Source organism: Ornithorhynchus anatinus, chromosome 7 (genome assembly GCF_004115215.2).
Source record: "Ornithorhynchus anatinus isolate Pmale09 chromosome 7, mOrnAna1.pri.v4, whole genome shotgun sequence".
NCBI classification, from domain to species: domain Eukaryota; kingdom Metazoa; phylum Chordata; class Mammalia; order Monotremata; family Ornithorhynchidae; genus Ornithorhynchus; species Ornithorhynchus anatinus.
The window spans coordinates 21,757,992-21,776,996 of NC_041734.1; the positions used below are offsets into that span (position 1 = coordinate 21,757,992).

At 47.2% G+C, this 19,005-nt stretch overlaps 1 protein-coding gene, 1 long non-coding RNA gene and 2 other non-coding genes across 6 annotated transcripts in view; 3 read left to right on the plus strand and 1 right to left on the minus strand.

Annotated features, from left to right (window-relative positions):
• MIB1 (MIB E3 ubiquitin protein ligase 1) overlaps positions 1–19,005 on the minus strand; it is a 119,563-nt gene that overhangs the window by 33,534 nt on the left and 67,024 nt on the right. The gene's annotated exons all lie outside the window — the stretch shown is intronic.
• LOC114813213 lies at positions 11,508–17,070 on the plus strand. 3 transcript variants are annotated; one of them, XR_005660175.1, is made up of 4 exons: positions 11,508–11,735; positions 11,854–11,943; positions 12,171–12,301; positions 16,491–17,070. It is a non-coding gene; the product is annotated as an uncharacterized LOC114813213 (long non-coding RNA). The 3 variants fall into 3 exon arrangements; XR_005660176.1 differs by having other exon boundaries at positions 11,508–11,729; XR_003760882.1 differs by having other exon boundaries at positions 11,508–11,943.
• Positions 13,950–14,051, plus strand: MIR1A (microRNA mir-1a). Its single transcript, NR_034659.1, has one exon. It is a non-coding gene; the product is annotated as a microRNA mir-1a (primary transcript).
• MIR133A-1 (microRNA mir-133a-1) lies at positions 17,861–17,961 on the plus strand. Its single transcript, NR_034660.1, has one exon. It is a non-coding gene; the product is annotated as a microRNA mir-133a-1 (primary transcript).

Here is a 19,005-nt window from a genome sequence, read left to right on the forward strand (position 1 = left end):
TGTAGCAGGAAATCATCTTCCCATTCAAACCCTGTCGTCCCCCAACACTGTAAACAGCACCGCCGTGCTTCCTGCCTCACTTTATCCCGGGCACTATCCTCGACTTACCTCTCTCACGCAACCCATATAGGCAATCTGCCACCAAATCCCGTAGGTACTAACTTCACGACATTCCTAAAACCCACCCTTTCCTCTCCATCCAACCACTTAGCCAATCCCACCTTGACTACCGCATCAGCCTCCCTGCTGCCCTCCCTGCCTCCCATCTCCACCCCCTCCGGTTCATACTTCACCCAGATCATTTATCTCCATATTTGTTCGGTCCCTGTTTCTCCACTCCTTGAGAACCTCCAGTGGCTGCCCACCCACCTCCGTATCAAAGAAACTCCTTTACTGTCGGCTCTAAAGCACTCAATCACCTGGGCCCCTCCTCTCTCACCTTGCTGATCTCCCACTACCATCCAGCATGCTCACTTCACTAATGCACACCTGCTCACTGTACCTCGATCTAATCTATCTCATCGCCAACCCCTGGACCACATCCTGCCTCTGGCCGGGAATCCCCTCCCACCACCATCCAAAGACCACCACTCTTTCCACCTTCAGTAAAATCACATCTCCTCAAAGAGGCCTTCCCCAACTAAAGCCCTCATGTTTCCACATCCTCTCCCTTCTACACTGCCCTTCCGCACGGATTTGTACCAAGCACAGACCCCGCTCTCGGCCCCGCGGCGCCTGTGTACCCGTCGGTAATTTATCCGAATGCCCGTTTTCCCCCTCTTGATTGTGGGCTCCTTGTGGGCAGCGAATTCAACCACCAACTCTGTCACACCGTACTCCTCCCCCCCCCCCCAGTGCTTACTACAGTGTCATGCACACGGTAAACACTCAATAGCTGAAATCAGCAAGGCAGAGTAGAAGGGAGATCGCCGACCGAGTGCCTCAAAGCCAGTGGTAAGGAGTTTCTGTTAGATCCAGTGATGGATACAAGCCAGCTGGAGGTTTTGGGGGGAGTGGGAAGATATGGACCGGACTAAAACTAAATAAATAATCCAGGAGTCAGAGTGAAGTATTGGACTGGAGTGAGGAGAGACAAGAAGCAAGTAATTCAGCGAGGAAGCTGACGCAGTTGACTACGCGGGGAGTGAAGAGTGCTTGAATCAGCATGGCGGCAGTCTGGATGGAGAGAAATGGGCAGAGTCTAGAGAAGCCGCAAAGGTAATCGACGCAACTCGGCCCGTGGTAAACGTGCTCGATATACGCCAACGATACCTCTAGAGATAAGATTCCAATTGTATTATGTTCTTGCCATATTCCAATTTGGAGAGAAGAAAGAGACGCACGATTCATTAACGGGAAATCATGTAACAATTTATAGATTGCAAACGTGTTTAGCTCTTGGGATGATTACCACAGTACCTCATTTGCCAGAGAAAGAAAGTGTAAATATTAGAAGATATACAGGCAAGTGTTCAGTACAGTGCTTTGCACACGGTGAGAGCTAAATATACACGACTGAATGAATGAATATTGACTTAAGATATGTCACCACAGAAAAGAAAAGAAACGACGACGACATGAAGCCGATCATGTTGACTGTAAATCTAAACAGAAGAAAATTTCATATTTAGGGGAAAGACTGCTGGCAGTAGTGTCGACTACAGCAAAAGAGAAAAAAGGCATATATCTTTCAAAAGTCCAGGTTATTAAAAGAAATGAGCATGCCGAACTTTGTTGGGAAATACATTCCAGAATCTGGCATCCGAAAAAAAAGAGGACAATAATAATAATAATAATAATAATAATGGTACTTGTTAAGCTTATAAAGGTATTTGTTAATAACGCTATGTGCCGAGCACTGTTCTAAGCACTGGGGTCGATACGAGGTAATCAGGCTGCCCCATGTGGGGCTCACAGCCTAAAGTCCCATTTTACAAATGAGGTGCAGAGAAGTGAAGTGACTTGCCCAAAGTCACACTGCAGACAAGCGGCAGAGCCGGGATTAGAACCCATGACCTTCTTTTACCGGGGAGGGAAAAAAGTGTGCCGTTTTATTCAACTGGAGATCAGAGTTTACTGGCTGAAACCATTCATTAAAAGTTAAGGAACATTAAATAATAATGTTGGTATTTGTTAAGCGCTTACTCTGTGCAGAGCACTGTTCTAAGCACTGGGGTAGATACGGGGTCATCAGGTTGTCCCGCGTGAGGCTCACAGTCTTCACCCCCATTTTACAGATGAGGGAACTGAGGCCCCGAGAAGTGAAGTGACGTGCCCACGGTCCCCCAGCTGCCAAGTGGCCGAGCCGGGATTCGAACCCATGAACTCTGACTCCCAAGCCCGGGCTCCTTCCACTGAGCCACGCTGCTTCTCTAAACACTAAAGAACGGAAGGTCAATATTTTGATGCAGAGAGAGAAACCAAAACTTGAGCAGTTGGTTCAAAACAAGTGAGGTTCAGCTGCTTACATAATCTCGGGTCAGAAGCGGGCTAAGGGCCTTCACTTATCAACATTTATGACGACGCCTGGGGGACGCTCTGCTCAAATAGGAGACTTCAGCATTTGCTCAAAAGAGCACATGCCAAAATATTCCTTCTTTTTTAAATGGTAGGTCATTTCTTGCAGTAACCGCTTTAAGTTACCATTTTAATACCAATTACGGACTCCTTTTTCCGATTACACTCACACGGGATAAAGACGGTCTACGGTGCGGAGATTATTAATCACTGCAGGGAGGGCAAAATATAGTCCAGAGCCCACATCCTGCCCACCACTTGATTCTGCCTGGACACCACTATGTCCAGCAAAAATAATAATAATAATCGGTCAACCTATGGTATTAACTGAGCGATCCCTGCGTGCAGAGCACTGTATTGTAACCACTTGGAGGGGAACCACAGAGAAGCAGCGTGGCTCAGTGGAAGGAGCCCGGGCTTGGGAGTCCGGGGTCATGGGTTCGAATCCCGGCTCCGCCACGTGGCAGCTGGGGGACTGTGGGCAAATCACTTAACTTCTCTGTGCCTCAGAGACCTCATCTGGAAAATGGGGATTAACGGTGAGCCTCACGCGGGACAACCTGATTACCCTGTATCTCCCCCAGTGCTTAGAACAGTGCTCTGCACGTAGTAAGCGCTTAACCAATACCAGTATTATTAAGAATATGTCACTGCACATAATCCTCTATCGAGTTTATTGTAAGAATATATACTTGTGCATGTTAATACGAGGTGTGAGTATACGTAGAAACGAGAGGATTCTTAAAATAATGAAGACTTGAACGATTTCACTGACAGATGCGGTGAACATCAAATCTTTACCGTGCGCGCTCGGCAGATCGTTACGTGGTCCTGACAAGACAACGGCAGATCCTGAGGATCAGAATCGGATACTAATTTAGAGTCTGAGCTGGCACAGCATGCTTGTAAATTATAAGCTCCTTCATAATAATAATAATGATGATGTTGGTACTTGTAAAGCGCTTACTACGTACAGAGCACTGTTCTAAGCGCTAGGGTAGATACAGGGTAATCAGGTTGTCCCACGGGGGGCTGACAGTTAATCCCCATTTTACAGATGAGGTAACTGAGGCACAGAGAAGTGACTCGCCCACAGTCACACAGCTGACAAGTGGCAGAGCCGGGAGTCGAACTCATGACCTCTGACTCCGAAGCCCGGGCTCTTTCCACTAGAGCCACACTGCTTCCCTTAAGGGCAGGCATCCCACCTACTGTATTCGTCCAAGCGCCAACCACTCAGTACAGTGCCCGGCACAGGGCGAACACTCAAATGCCGGTGCCTGACCGATTTTTGAAACCGCCCTTTCACCAAATTCTGAGAAATCAAACACATACCATCACGGGTAAAGGCAAAAGGAAAGAACGAAATTTCAGTAAGAACTGAATTCAGTCGGCTGGTGACGAAGAGGATTTTATTAACCTTCTGGGGATTTACTCACAAAATAAAAGGGACGGGATATTGTGCAGAGATAAACAGGGCTGAAACGAACCAAGTTAGAGCAAATCTACGAGGGACACTGGAGTGCCTGAAACCTAAGAGAGGTTGTGACTGGCCACAGATCAAAACTGACGCAGAGAGAACTGGAATAGGTTTAAGAAAGAAAGAAAAAAAAAACCGACTACATGGTGGAGCATGAAATACGAAGAACTTGGATAAAGTCAGTGGGAAATGACTAACTGGTAAAAGGTGGCTAAATATATAACAGTCCTTCACACTTGGAGATTGCTGCGGGGCCCGCGGATCCAACCGCACTGTGCACGCCCGCCAGCGATGCTTTGTTCCATTCTCTCATCTGACGCCCGCCTTGTCTTGTGCCGTTGAGGTAAAGGGGCAGGACCAGGCTAACTACGCGCCCCTGCTTTACTCCCCGGGCAGCGGGAGATGGATCAGGCCATCCTCGGCTCTCAACCCGTCGGTCACGTCATCATGAGGTAGCCTCGAGGAACGTAAAGAACCGCTCGGGGCAGCCAGATTTACCGTCAAAGGCTGGATCCGCTGGAGCTACCGAAAGCTATGAAAACCACGGAGAGACTCCTGCCACTTGCGTTTTCCCCTCTGTCCAAGGCACTGCAAAGCTCCCGGCCCCTGCGCCAGGATGTGACCTAAAGCCCTAGGTCGACCATATTCCGTACGACCTATTGAAAGAGCAAAGGCCGGGAAGTCAGGAGACTCGAGTTCTAGCCTGCCTCCGGGCCTGAAAGTCAGGACACTTGAGTTCTAATCTGTCCGCTTGCCTGGTGTGTAACTTTCGGCAAATCAGTTGAACTTCTTTAAAAAGGGGATAGATGGAGGCTGTGAGCCCTGTCGGGGACAGGGACCGTGTCTGACCTGAGCTGCGTGGCTCAGTGGAAAGAGCCCGGGCTTGGGAGCTCGAATCCCAAGCTCTGCCACTTGTCAGCTGTGTGACTGTGGGCAAGTCACTTCACTTCTCTGGGCCTCAGTTACCTCATCTGTAAAATGGGGGTTAAGACGGTGAGCCTCACGTGGGACAACCTGATTACCCTGTATCTACCCCGGCGCTTAGTGCTCTGCACCTAGTAAGCGCTTAACCAATACCAACATTATTATTATCTTGCATCTACCCCAGTACGCAGTCCGCGACTGGCACGGAATAAGTGCTTACTCAAAAACCATCATTATTAGTAGTTGAAATAGTTGACTCAGAAACAGTCTGCTTAGGACCCTGCTAGCAATGGAGAGTAATGAGACACCTGATAATCGCCACCACTTGATCTTTCACCTTTCAGCCTGAAGATGTTGGTGTTAGTGGCATCTTTTTGGGGGGGAGGGGGTGGTATTTGTTAAGTGGAGCCAGGATTAGAACCCATGACCTTGACCCACCCAGACCTGTGCTCTCCCCACCATGCCACGCTGCTTGCCTTTTAGTTTCTTCCTTCTATAATTTATTTTACCGTGTCTACCCCCATCGAACCGTAAGCTCCTTGAAGGTTGGGGTTATTTCTACTAACTCTATTGACCTCTTAGTGTTTAGTACAGTGCTCTGCACACAGCAGGTGCTCAGCAGATACTACTGATCGATCGTTTGAGAGAATCTTCACACTTCGGAGGCCCCACGGGGTGGGCTAGTGGGAAAAGCAGAGGTCTGGGAATCGGAGGACGTGGGTTCTAATCCCAGCTCTGTCGCTTGTCTGCCGTGCGACCTCGGGCAAGACATTTAACTTCTTGACGCCTCAGTTCCCTCACCTGCAAAAGGGGGATACGATGCCTGTGCTCCCTCCTTCTTAGAATGTGAGCCCCAGGCGGGACCTGATCATCTTATAATCTACCCCAACACTCAGTACAGTGGATGGCACATAGTACGAGCTTAAATATCGACTTAGTGGAAAGAGAACGGGCTTGGGGGTCCGAGGTCATGGGTTCGAATCCCGGCTCCGCCACTTGTCAGCTGTGTGACTGTAGGCAAGTCACTTAACTTCTCTGCGCCTCAGTGACCGCATCTGTAAAATGGGGATTAACTGTGAGCCTCACGTGGGACAACCTGATTACCCTGTATCTACCCCAGCGCTTAGAACGGTGCTCTGCACATAGTAAGCGCTTAACAGATACCAACATCATTATTATCAGCTGTGTGACGTGGACAAGTCACTTAACTTCTCTGCGCCTCAGTTATGTCGCCTGTAAAAGGGGGATGAAGACTGTGAGCCCCACGTGGGACAATCTGATTACCCTGTATCTACCCGAGCGCTTAGAACAGTGCTCGGCACTTAGTAAGCTCATAACAAATACCATCATTATTATATCACAATTCTGTACAGAGCAAAATAATGGGCGGTCAGTCGGAATCGTATGTACTGAACGTTTACAGTGTGCTCTGTATTACGCGCTTGGGAAAGTACAACAATAAACAGACACACTGCCTTGGAGCCAGGACAGTCAGGTTAACCCGGGCATCTCTTCCACTTCGGCATGCCACAGCATTCCCTGTCGTGCATATTCCATAATTTGATCTGTACGTCACGGTATAGGATTCGGCAACCCTCCCTCTGCTCTGAATCTCGAGGCCCTCCACGGGATTGCTGAGGCGGTAGGGATTTCACTGTCAGAAGCCTTTTTAAACTTCAAGTCAACTGCAGCAAACCAATCCTGACGATTTCTCTTGGCTGTAAACTCAGTGATATCACTCCTTTAAGCGCTTACTACCTAACAGGCCCTGTACTAAGCGCTGGGGTGGATGCGAGCCAATCAGGTTGGACACGGTCCCCGGCCCACTTAGGCCTCACAATCTCAATCCCCATTATACAGATGAGGTAACTGAGGCCCGGAGAAGTGAACTGACTTCCGCAAGGTCACACGGCACAAAAGGGGCGGAGCCAGAATTAGAACCCACGACCTTCTGATTCCCAGGCCCGTGCTCTATAATAATAATTACGGTATTTGTTAAGGGCTTACTATGTGCAGAGCACCGTTCTAAGCGCTGGGATAGATACAGGGTAGTCACATTGTCCCACGTGGGGCTCACATTTTTTAATCCCCATTTTTACAGATGAGGTAACCGAGGCACAGAGAAGTGAAGTGACTTGCCCAAGGTCACACAGCAGGCAAGTGGCGGAGTCGGGATTAGAACCCTCGACCTCTGACGCCCAAGCCCGGGCTCTTTTCCACTAAGCCGCGCTGCTTCTCTATCCACTACAGTATCAGGAAGCATATCTCACTCTATGGCCATCGACGAAGGAGCCACACTCTTGAAGACGGTATCGCAGCTGCTTTCGGAGGGTAAGCCTAGTTACGCTGAAACTCTCTGAGCAAGTCATCTACACCTGCTGCCTCCACTTCCCCTCCTCCGGTTCTCTCCTTGAGCCCCTCCTAGCTGACTTCCGCCTGTGTGGAAGTCACAGAAACTGCCCTCTTTTACTTCTCAAACGCCACGAACGATCGCCTCCCTGCCAAATCCAACGGCCTCTACTCCATCCTAACCCTCCTTGACCTCGCGGCTGCCTTCGACACTGTCGACCTCCCCCTTCTCTTGGCAACATCACCCTACCTTGGCTTCGCTGACAGTGTCTCTCCTGGTGTTCCTCCTATCTCTCTGGCCGCTCGCTTGTTGTCCCTCGAGGCTCCGTTCCGGGTCCCCATCTATTCTCCATTTACACCCGTCCCCTTGGAGAACTCGCTCGCTCCCATGGCTTCAACGACCATGTTTATGTGGATGACTCCCAAACTAATTCTCCAGCCCTGATCTCTCAACTCTGCTGTCTCGCATTTCCTCCGGCCTTCGGGTCATCTCTGCTCGGATGTCCCGCGACCCAAGGCTTAACGTGTGCAAAGCGGAACTCCTTAACTTCCGAGCAAAAACCCTATCCTCCCCCGCGACTTTCCCACCGCCATCCTCCCTATCTCACAAGCCTGGAACCTAGGCGGTATCCTCAACTCACCTTTTTCATTTAACCCACATCTACTCACATACACGCGAAGCAGCATGGCGTCGTGGATAGAGCACCGGCGTGGAACTCGGAAGGTCGTGGGTTCTAATGCCGGCTCTGCCACCAGTCTGCTGTGTGACCCGGGGCAAGCCACTTAACTTCTCTGTGCCTCAGTTCCCTCATCTGGAAAATGGGGATAGAGACTGTGAGCCCCATGTGGGCCAGGGGCTGTGTCCAACCCGATTCGCTCGTATCCACCCCGGTGCTTAGAAAAGTGCCTGGCGCAGAGTAACAACTCAACAAATACCATAATTATAATATAAGACAGTCTAATATAATATATAATAATTATAATAATACCATCTGTCACCAAATCCTGTCGGTTCAACCTTCGGAACATCATTAAAATCCACCCTATCCTCTCCATCCAGAATGCTACCACGGTAATCCAAGCACTTAACCTATCCCACCTTGATTTCTGCATCAGCCTCCTTTCCGACCTTCCCACCTCCTGGCTCTCCCCATTCCAGTCCACCATTCCCTCTGCTGCCCGGGTCATTCTTCTACAAAACTGTTCAGTCCATGCTTCCCCGCTCCTCAAAAACCTCCAGTCACTGCCACACCAAAAAGCAACGCCTCATCAGAGGCTTTAAAGCACTCACTCCCCTTACCCCTTCCTACCTTACTTCTCCGATCTCCCGCTACAACCCAGCCCACGCCTATTGCTCCTCTAATGCCAACCTACTCGCAATGTACTTCAAACACGTGAAGTATCTCACCGCCACCCTCTTGCCCGTGTCCTCCCTCCGGCCTGGAATGCCCTCCCTCTTCGTATCCGACATACGATCACTCCTCCTCACCTTCCAGACCCCATTAAAACCACATCTCCTCTAAAAGGCCTTGCCCGAGTAAGCCCTCATTTTCTCTTCCCCCACTCCCTTCTGTGCGGCCCCTGAACTTGGATTTTCACTCTTTATTTACCCCTCCCTCGGGCCCCCAAAACCTTTGTACATATCTGTAATTTATTTATATTAACGTCTGCCTCTCCCTCTAGACTGAAGCTCGTTGTGGGCAGAGAATCTGTCTACCGACTCTGTTAGGCTGTTCCGTCCCAGGCGCTTACTTCGGTGCTCTGCGCAAAGTAAGCGCTCGATACATAGGCTTGATTGATCCACGAGGATGTGGGTCACAGAGAGGGGCCCAGAGGGAGACAAAGAGACGGAGACGCCGCGAGAGATCGAGCGAGAGAGCCCAAGAGAGATCGAGAGGGAGAGACCTAGAGATTCAGTCGTTCATTCAGTCGCATTTATTGAGCACTTACTGTGTGCAAAGCCCTGTACTAAGGCTTGGGAGAGTACAGTATAACAAAAAAACAGATACATTCTTGCCCACAAAGGGCTCACAGGCTAGAGGGGGAGGCCGACATCAATATAAAAAATAAATTACCGATAGAAATTGGAGAGAGAGAGAGAGAGAGAGAGAGAGAGAGAGAGAGAGAGAGAGAGAGAGGTGCTTGCCCAATTTTGTTCACGAAAATTCAGAAGTACTCCTTATCTAGTCCCTGGCCATTTGGGTGAGGGCTGCTCAGAAACCAATGATTAAGAGGGAAAGCTATGTCCTACCACCCTCATGACATGCACAGGATATGTTTACGCAGAAGCGATCACGGTTGGCCCTGAACCACCCTCATTCTCTCACCCGGGTCTCCGGTGCCAGCAGCCCACATTTGCAAGATGGCTGGTAGGGAGAACAGATGCAGCCTAAGGTCATATGAAACCTCAACAGCAGCTGACTCTGCTGCCTCCTCACCCATTCGGTTGAGGACGCCATTCAGTCTAGCTTAGCCGGGGTCAGGAGAGTCTCCTTCACCTTTCTGGGAGCAAAGGGAAAAGCCAGAGCACAGAAAGCACAACAGCAACCACCAACTGCCCCTGCCCCCGCTTCCCCCCGCCATGAAGTCGTCCTTTGCACCACTACACAGAGTTGGAAGGCTGCAGGAGCCAGAGCGAATACACGAGCGAGGGCGACCGCTTCAAGGCGTAGAGCGCCGTCACCTGACTTCTCCCTCTGGGCAGGTCTGATCCCAACAGTGGCCCGGCCGAAAAAATACTCTGTCAACTACGGCATCGATGAGGGACTCGCTCTCCAAAACAAGAGCCCCGTGCCAAGCTGCATCAGGCCGAGCCACCCCGTGAGCCAGACTGACTCCATGGCCCCCGATCAGAGGACGTATGATATGGAAGTGATAGGTAGGTGAGGATCAGGGCCAGAAAGGTTAGAAAGTCGGGAAATCGGGCGCAGGGGAATCGTGGTGCCTCAGAAGCTCCCTTTTAGATCTTACAAACTTTATACGCAGGTTTTTGAGGTTGAATTCTTATTTTTTTTTTTTTAAAAAAAAAAAGGGTGGGAGGAAAGGAGAATCGATTTCCAAACTACAGTTAGTGCGACAAACTAAAGATTATTTTCAACTACTCAAAAGTCGGAGCATAAATACAGTTCTCAAGGAGGCGGTGACTTAAGTAACCACTGTGGTTTTGTCAGCAGTTACAGCGTGGAGTGGTTTTTTTAAAGAAAGGAAATTCCTATTCTACAAACACTTTCTGGAGGAAAACGGAGGATTTTTCATAAGGCGACAGTGAACTAGAGAATGCAGTCAATATTTTATTCATTTGAAAATAGGGTCTGTATATATCTGTAGGACGGTTTCCAATGCAGACTTTCAAACAAACTTTGACAGAAAACACTTCCTGGACTGAAATCTTTGCTAGCCAGATTTCTGAGGTCTAAAAAATCCGGTTTTCTGACTCACTGGAATGACAAACTGATTTTATTCATCTTCCAGGGACTTTTGACAAGTCTTTCTGCTGACCCACACATTTCCTTTCCTCCCTACTTCTTTCCTTCCTACACACTGGATATGCAAATAGCCTAGTATCAAACTTAAATTCGGTAGAAACCGAGGCAGAAACTAGTTACGTGATCTCTCCCCCACCTCTTGGGCTGTCGAGAAATAGCTCACAGCGGCATTAACATTCACGGCGCTTTACCCAAACACAAAATCAGATTGTAAAATCTACAGGGGCAGGAGAGGAGCGTTTCTTTTTTCGCTTCTGCCTGCAGGCTCGGTACGAACCGGAGCGGTGATTTCTTTCTTCCTTTACCCCTTTTGCTCAGCAGCACTTCTAAGTATAGTGACAGCCGCAAACGGGCTGTACTAGTAACACCGCGAGCCCGGTGAAAATCTGGGCGATAGAAGTGGAAGACATAAAAGACTGCTGTATTTGGCTGTGCTAATATATAGAATATCTATATAAATACATACATGCAAATATACATGTGTTTGTGTGTGTGTACGTGTATAAATATAGATACATATATGTAATCTCAGGACAAATGGCAAAGCAGTAAAAGGACCGCAGGAAACACAATCAATAGGCAGAAAGCAAGATGGAGGCTCTCAGCTTTGCGATCGACAATCGGCAGCTGAGAGCCTATTTTTTGCAATGGTTGACTAAATATGGTCAGGGAAGAGAGAGGCACAAGAGAGCCTGTTTGCCTGGGACTGCATGTTTCAAATGCTTAGCTGCCTATAAAACTGCAACAGTTTTGCCCGTGGCCTCGGAGGGGAAATGCCGGCCGGTCGAGGGGTTGTCCATGTGGGAGACCTGACCTCGCCAGCAGGTTTGCCCTCTGGAGGTGGCAGGGTAGCCTCCAGACCCGTCTGCCTACTGTTTAAGCCTGGGAACTCAGACTAAAAAACAAATCAAAACCTCAAGCAAGAAGCGAAGCAGTGTGTTTTCTAAGAAGCCAGAAGAATCCAAAACATTTTGGTGGGGGTAGGGAACAGGGTGATGCTTTGTGGCGGCTTCGGGGGAAGGGAAGGGTGCTTCTTTTGCCTTTTTGGAAACGTAGAGAGTAATCGCCTCTGCAACTTATTCTTCCCCTCTCCTGAAGTTCTTCGACCGAGGAACGGGCTAGGTTCGTCTTCCTCGGGAATTCTAGCATCCTACCTGGAAGCTTAACTTTCGGTCCTGCAATCACAAGGTACTCGTTTTTTTTACGCAGCAGCGGTAATTTGGCATTCCGCGGCGTGTTCATTTTAAATGTGACGGTAGCACTTGGGGCTGGGGGGAGCGGGGAGACGGAAAGGGGCTGGCGGGAGCGGGGGGGTGCGTTTATCGCGTGTACCCATTTAAGAAGGTGAGGTATTGTGCTCTTCGATACTTTCGCCTTACCCCACCCCCCCCACCCCCCCACCCCCCGCCATGCAGGGAAGAGCTGAATCAGCAAATAGAATGCAGGAAAGCTCGGGACGAGATGGCTGCTGCTGCTGCTTCTGAGGTGTCTCCAGGTCATTTACCTCTCCTCCAACTGCGAAGGCTCCACGGTGCTAAGCTTACAGGTAACAGAAGGCCTGGGTTAATTCTGCACTTTTTAAGGACGCCTCTGACTCTCTGCATGCTTGCCTAAGATTTACTAGATGACTGCTTGGTTGTTAGATTAATCTCCGAGTAGAGCATAATTTCAGAGTTCAAGCAGGAAGCATTAGAAAGGTTCGGGGGGGGGGGGGGAGGAAAAAAAAGAAGAACCAGATAACTAGCCAGACCTGATCTCAAGTGCCAAGATCTTCAGTGACACGGATTACGGAAGTTAAAATGTTCGTTGTTGATCGTTTCAGTAAAATGGAAACTTTGCCATTCCTATCAGTAAATCGCATCCAGCTTCCTTTAGTGTTACCATTCGGGAAACACCATTAGTTTGCACAGTTCGGTCCACACCAAGAAAATGCGTTTCGTTTAGGTTTTTTTCTTAAAACCAAAAAAAAATTACCAATCTTAAAAAGAGAAAGGCAATCCAGTTTCAGACCAGAATGTGCATGCCGTAATTTCTACTGCTGCATTGCTGTTTCTTCTCGGAGTCCCGGGTTTAGCTACAGCTCCGTTCTGATTTGCTCTCTATCAGCTGCACTAGCTTCTGTCAGGGTTGCAGGCGTTCTCTATTCCCCGGCCTGCTCCTTTTAACTATGAAGTCTCCCGGGAAGGCTTATTGACGGTTTGCTTTTCAACGTTAAGGCTCAGCACCCTCTTCATCCTACCCCTTCTGCCAAACACACCTAGGAGCCTCAGACTCTGCGGGTCCTTCAGGTCGGAAGCCTCGAGCCCGCCCAAACTTTCCCGCTCTGCCCACCTATTCCTGGGCATCCGTCAGGCCCCCAAATGATACGGTTCAAATTCGTGAGCAGCGAGACGGTTACGCCACACCTGAGCCTGAGATTATTTACCGCGGGGACCTGCGAAAGGCTACCGCTGAACCGGTTAAGTCAAAGATCCAATTATAGAAACACTCAGCTGGTCATGAGCTTTCACTCGTGACCTCTGGCCTACCGGCGGCTCGATGCCCACGGCAAACCTTTTACCGGAGTTTGAACGGTGCGCGGGGCTTTTTACTTTAAATGTTACAACGGTTGAATCACTTTTACCAATGGACTGAGGGGATCTTTCTCCCTCCCTCCTTCCCCCCCCCCCCCCCCCCCGGGGCCACACACCCCTCCCCCGAATTCTGGGGCCGTATTTGAAAAACGAGACACTTTGAAAAGTGGGACTTTGGAGAAGGATCCTTTATAAAGAGGTACTAGCCACTGGATTAGGACCCAAAGACTCTTAGAGTTCATCAAGGAGGCCTGCTATTAGATGCTGAAAACCTCATCAATTAACAGAAGACAGCCTGCAGAGGTCCCCTAATTCTGTGAACCTCATAACGCAGCTAAACCACGATTAAAAGAGGGTGGGCATCGAGGTGCCCGAAACCTGAAAATGCCAATGACCCAGAATATTGAATTGTAGCAGGCCTTGGAGCCACTCTGCAGGTTACTGTAACATAAAATAAGTCCAACCGTCCGAAGCATTTACAGGTCGCTTACTCTTGGTAACCATGCATCTGAAGTCCTTAGCGCCGCTCCTCTGAACAATAGCAAGGTGACTGGCGTATTTTCCCGAACTACAAGAGGGCGTGGGAAAAAACAAAAACATTTCAAGTCTGACAGATAACAAGGGATGTACACCTGCTCAGAGTACATACTTCTTTATGTACCCATATGAACATAAAAAGCTATGGAATGTAAAGAAGTATGTATTTTTGGCAGGCGCCGACCCAGCAAGAGATCTAAACTGCAACTAGAAGAAGCAGTTTTACTTTTTCGTTTGAGTGAACCTTCACGTGGCCAATAACGGTAGAGATAGGGCATTTCACATTAGGAAGAGAAAACGTGATCATTCATTATGAACTGTACAACGAATCTCTCAGAGAGGACGTATTTATTTGGCAGCAGAAGAATATAGTCGTTACAGGGGTAACGCTTCCCTTTGAAAAACTTAAATGCGGTTTTTGACTGACTATGCGGAATGCAGAGTTCACTTGAGGGCTTGAAACCAGATAGCGTAGTTCTGAAAGGAGGCAAAAGCTACATTCATCATGGCACCTCTCGATCCTGTTTAGAGGCAACCGTATTATCTTAATTTAAGCAGGTCAGAGGAGTAAGAATTTCTGGCTTGTCTTAAAAGTTAGCTATTTTTAAAAGACTTAAAAGGGACCTGTCAAAAAAAATTAAGTTTAAAACTGTCGGTCGGCGTGTAGTTTTGTACCCTAAAGGACGTCTATCTGTATACAGTCTTAAAGTAAAATGACAGACCATGAGAAAACAACCATCCTACCTCTACTCTTCCCTCCTCACTTTCTAAAAAATATCTCTGTGGTCAGGTTTCCCAAATCCCCACAAATAAACTTACAGAGTGCTTGGCGCAGCGTCAGATTTATGCATCATCAGAAGTGACACTGCAGAGATTTCTAGGGCCCAGCTGCCAATCAACTAGCTTATGCGGTCCACCAACTGCTAAATCCTCTCCCAGAACCAGAGAGAAAACTGGAAATCGCTTCGGAAATACGCCCGCCACTGGAGTTTATTTTGCAATGTAGTTGATAGCGTGCCGACAGCACGTTATTCCTTGATCACTCTCGGGACCCCAATTTCTAGGTTATTTTATATCAAATTAGGAAAACAAAGGAAATTAAGAGCTTCAAATTTGCTTCTGTAGGATGGGCATTTCTGAAGGTGGATGATCTTTACTACCATGCCCGGTTTAACTGGTGTAACCGACAATATTTTACTGGGCTACTTTCCGCATTTCAGGGTTTGCCTGGAGCAAGTCGTGTAGAAACGGCAAGGAATAACGACGTTTAATTACTCCCTGTCCATTAAAGTCACTGGAAAGACTAATCTTCAAAGGTGAATCTCACTTGCTCAGTAATCGGCATAGACAAAAGTAATGATCTTAATAATAATAATTAATGATGATGGTATCTGTTAAGCACTTACTACGTGCACAGCACTGTTCTAAGCGCTGGGGTAGACACAGGGTCATCAGGTTGTCCCACGTGGGGCTCACGCTTTTAATCCCCATGTTACAGATGAGGTAACTGAGGCACAGAGAAGTTAAATGACTTGCCCAAGTTCACACAGCAGACAAGTTCATTCATTCATTCAATAGTATTTATTGAGCGCTTACTCTGTGCAGAGCACTGTACTAAGCGCTTGGAATGAACAAGTCGGCAACAGATAGAGACAGTCCCTGCCGTTTGACGGGCTTACGGTCTAATCGGGGGAGACGTGGTGAAGCCGGGATTGGAACCCATGTCCTCTGACTCCCAAGCCCGGGCTCTTTCCACTAAGCCATGCTGCTTCCCCTTTTAAGAAAAAAATATGCTTCCTAGATACCATATATTTTAAATATTCCTTCAAAAAAAAATCAAGAAATTTAAACCTGTCAAAAAGAAATCTAACCTGTCATGCTGTAGGGTTTTGCAACCTCTACATAGCAATACCACTTACTCATTTATTAAATATGGCCACAAATGACACAACCTACAGAATTTCGAGTTGAAAGCTCAGAATTCGCAAAGACTCGGACAGAAAACTTAACAACAGAGGCAGTCAAACTGCTTTTTAGGGACCACTCTTATCTTACTTTGATTACTGCTTGAAAGTCTTACAGCAAACAAGCTCCTAAACGAGACTTTCTATCGTGCTTTAAAACTTGTGGGGGAAAAAAACCAACTTAAAAACCAGTCACTGACCCAGCCTCTCTCTTCTTACCGTCTTAAATTAAGAGGGTACAATAGTTTGAAACTAAATGACAACTCAGCCGTTTCCAGAGACACCTTATATTGACATTAGTGCTCCGCAGTTCAAGTTGACATACCTAAGGGTATATTCGGTGCCTCTAAAATGTCACCTCCTTCGATTAGATCAGCTGTTCACTTTTAACTAAGCACACATTAAACTCTGGGCATCTGCTGACACTGTTGTAACTCAAACATTTCAACTGTCTCAATGACGGGGATAACAGATGCTGACATTATCAAATGCTCTACTGTGGTTTGGTGTTTTTTTTTTTTTTCCATGGCCTCTTTTTGCCCTGATATGGCCAGTATCTGAAGCAGCCCTGCCATCCAAAAGCACGCTTGACCAGCGGGTGTCTGTTGAATGTTTCCATAGAACTAGTAAAAATAGAAGCCTGTTTTATTACTATCTCCAGCACTTAAATCCAGGCCACATGATGCCCCCCGAGTTTCTGCCGGATTCACGGTGTAAAGAATACGTTTACGTCCTGCCAACGGTATCCTATGCTAGTATCAACGAATACAGATTACGCTCACGCAATGACGTGAACTAGGGTTGATCCTGAAGGTCTGTATTTTATTCCTTTTACTACTTCTTCAACGTTTTGTCGCTGACTACGAATGGACTGGAGAGGATAAAATATTCCCTGCTTTGGCACTTTGGGGTACCTGTAGGTTTTCCTCACCAATTGTGTCATTTCATTGTTCATTAACCACAGCGAGAGGATATTAAGTTATCTGTGCCACACCTGACGTTAGTAGTATGAAATGACTGAAAAAACAAATTCAGTTCTTATTAAGAGGTGACTTTAAGCGGGGTTACACATTAGATGGAAAAAGAATAATATGCTAGCATATGGAAATTCCTCTCTAGGGTTCAGGTCATACCTTTTTTTCTGCATGGTGTTTGTCAAGGGCTATGCGCTAGGCACCGTACTAAGTGCTGGGGCAGATGCAAGATAATCAGCATGGATACAGTCCCTTTTCCTACGTAGGGCTCACGGTCTTAATTCCCGTTTTACAGATCGGGTAACTGGGGCACAGAGAAATTAAATGACTTGCCCAAGTTCACGCAATGCACCAGTGGCACAGCCGGGATTAGAACCCAGGTCCTCTGACTCCCAGGCCCGTGCTCTTGCCAGTAGGCCATTCTGCTTTTCTAATACTTGCTGTTACACACACGTCGGAGGTCAAATTTTAAACCACTGAGTGGAGGCCCTTCCTCCGATCCGTCCTCTTTCCTGTTCTGGCAGCTTGCTGTCCCCCCTAAGAAGTTTCAGGCTGAAGGAAAAAAGACATGGTTGGTAGGAAGGGCAGGGCAAATGTGCACAGAGTTTGCAACGCCTCCCCTCGCCCCCCCCTTGCATCTTGACACATTCAGCGGTTTCGCTTCAGAAATTCTTGGTTCTTACCGCCTACAGATTTTAAAACGCTCCTCTGGTCAAATGAGCATGATCCCCTCCTTGAGAACCGCCTTTTAGCTGTCTGACTTTAATCTGGACTTAGAAATTGTCTGTGGAAGCGTCTAAAGAGAAAAGGCAGATGCGGTGATCTAGCCTAACACCTCTCCGTCCTCTCCTTACCCCCATGAAGACATGCATTCATGATGTGCTCTTTTAAACACAAAAAACAAATCCCTCTCAAATAAAACCCAACACTTTAATGTCTAAATTACTTATTTTTATAAGGTTTGTAAATTCAACAGCTTAATAACTAAACACTGTCATAAACCTTACCAAAAGAAAGGATTAAATTTCCTGGGATTTCCCTAAGGGTGTCTACTCTAGGCCTTCGGCAATGCTTTGCTAAAGCTGGTAAAATGGAACCAAATCACCTCTTCAATGGATTTGGTCCCCTTCAACCAGCTGTAGCTATGCATTGAACACCACAGGACAGAAAAGCTTTCCAATTACTTCAAAATCAGGCCCAGGCTTGGGTAAATCCTGCATGTCCTAGTACAGATGAACAAGAAGCCTAAAGAAAACAAACTACTGGGGGGTTAGATCAGAAATTGTATTTCAAAAGCCAGCTATTTTTCTGTAAATTCTCGTTGTAAAAAATGGATTCTGAAATAGTTTCATATATGCGGCTTTGACAAATAAAAATCCAATGTTCCTTTATTTATTGTCTCCTGATACTAAACTTGCTCTCTTTACACCCATGTTTCGCTACCCCCGAACTACCTATGATCACTAGAATGCTTCTTCTACTAGTAGACCGCCTCACGTGATAACCCTAGAAACTGAACATAAAAACATATGCATTTACTAATCTAATAGCTCGCATTTATTCAGATAAATGAGTGAGTTGTCTCCCTATCCCAAATACACTCTGAGGTGAACATTCCATTATTTAAGGTGACATTTTTAGCACAAATGTGGGCCTCTATTTTCAAAGAAAAACTGAACACTTTGCCACACACAATATTTTTCATCACTCACCTGGGTTTTTAATAAATTCAACAGAAACAGGTCATCAAAGTATGCTTACTAGGGAATGTCTCCTTTTTAACAAACAGCTGATTATAAAAGAGTAAATCAACTTATCGCACTTTCTTGCCAGATTTAATACTCCCTTTAGGGAGTTTACAGTTACGGTTACTCACATATTCCCCTAAGATATAAATTTTCGGACATTCACTGGATTCCTGGGACATTTATAAAGCTTGTTTTTATAAGCATTTACTTCTCTAAATGATCCGATACCGGACCTCTTGACTAAGTGGTGGTCTGGGTGTCTCGCTCCCGAGCCCCATTCATTAGAGTGCACGGTGCCTTGAAATAGGTACCAGAGAAACTGCAAAAGTCCCTGCATTGAAAGTCTCAAACACTAACGGCACAGATGGAGATAAGTTAACTAGGGCAGACAGTAGGAGTACAAACAAGTCAATGATCGACAGTCATTAAAAAAAATCAACAGAAAACTCAGATT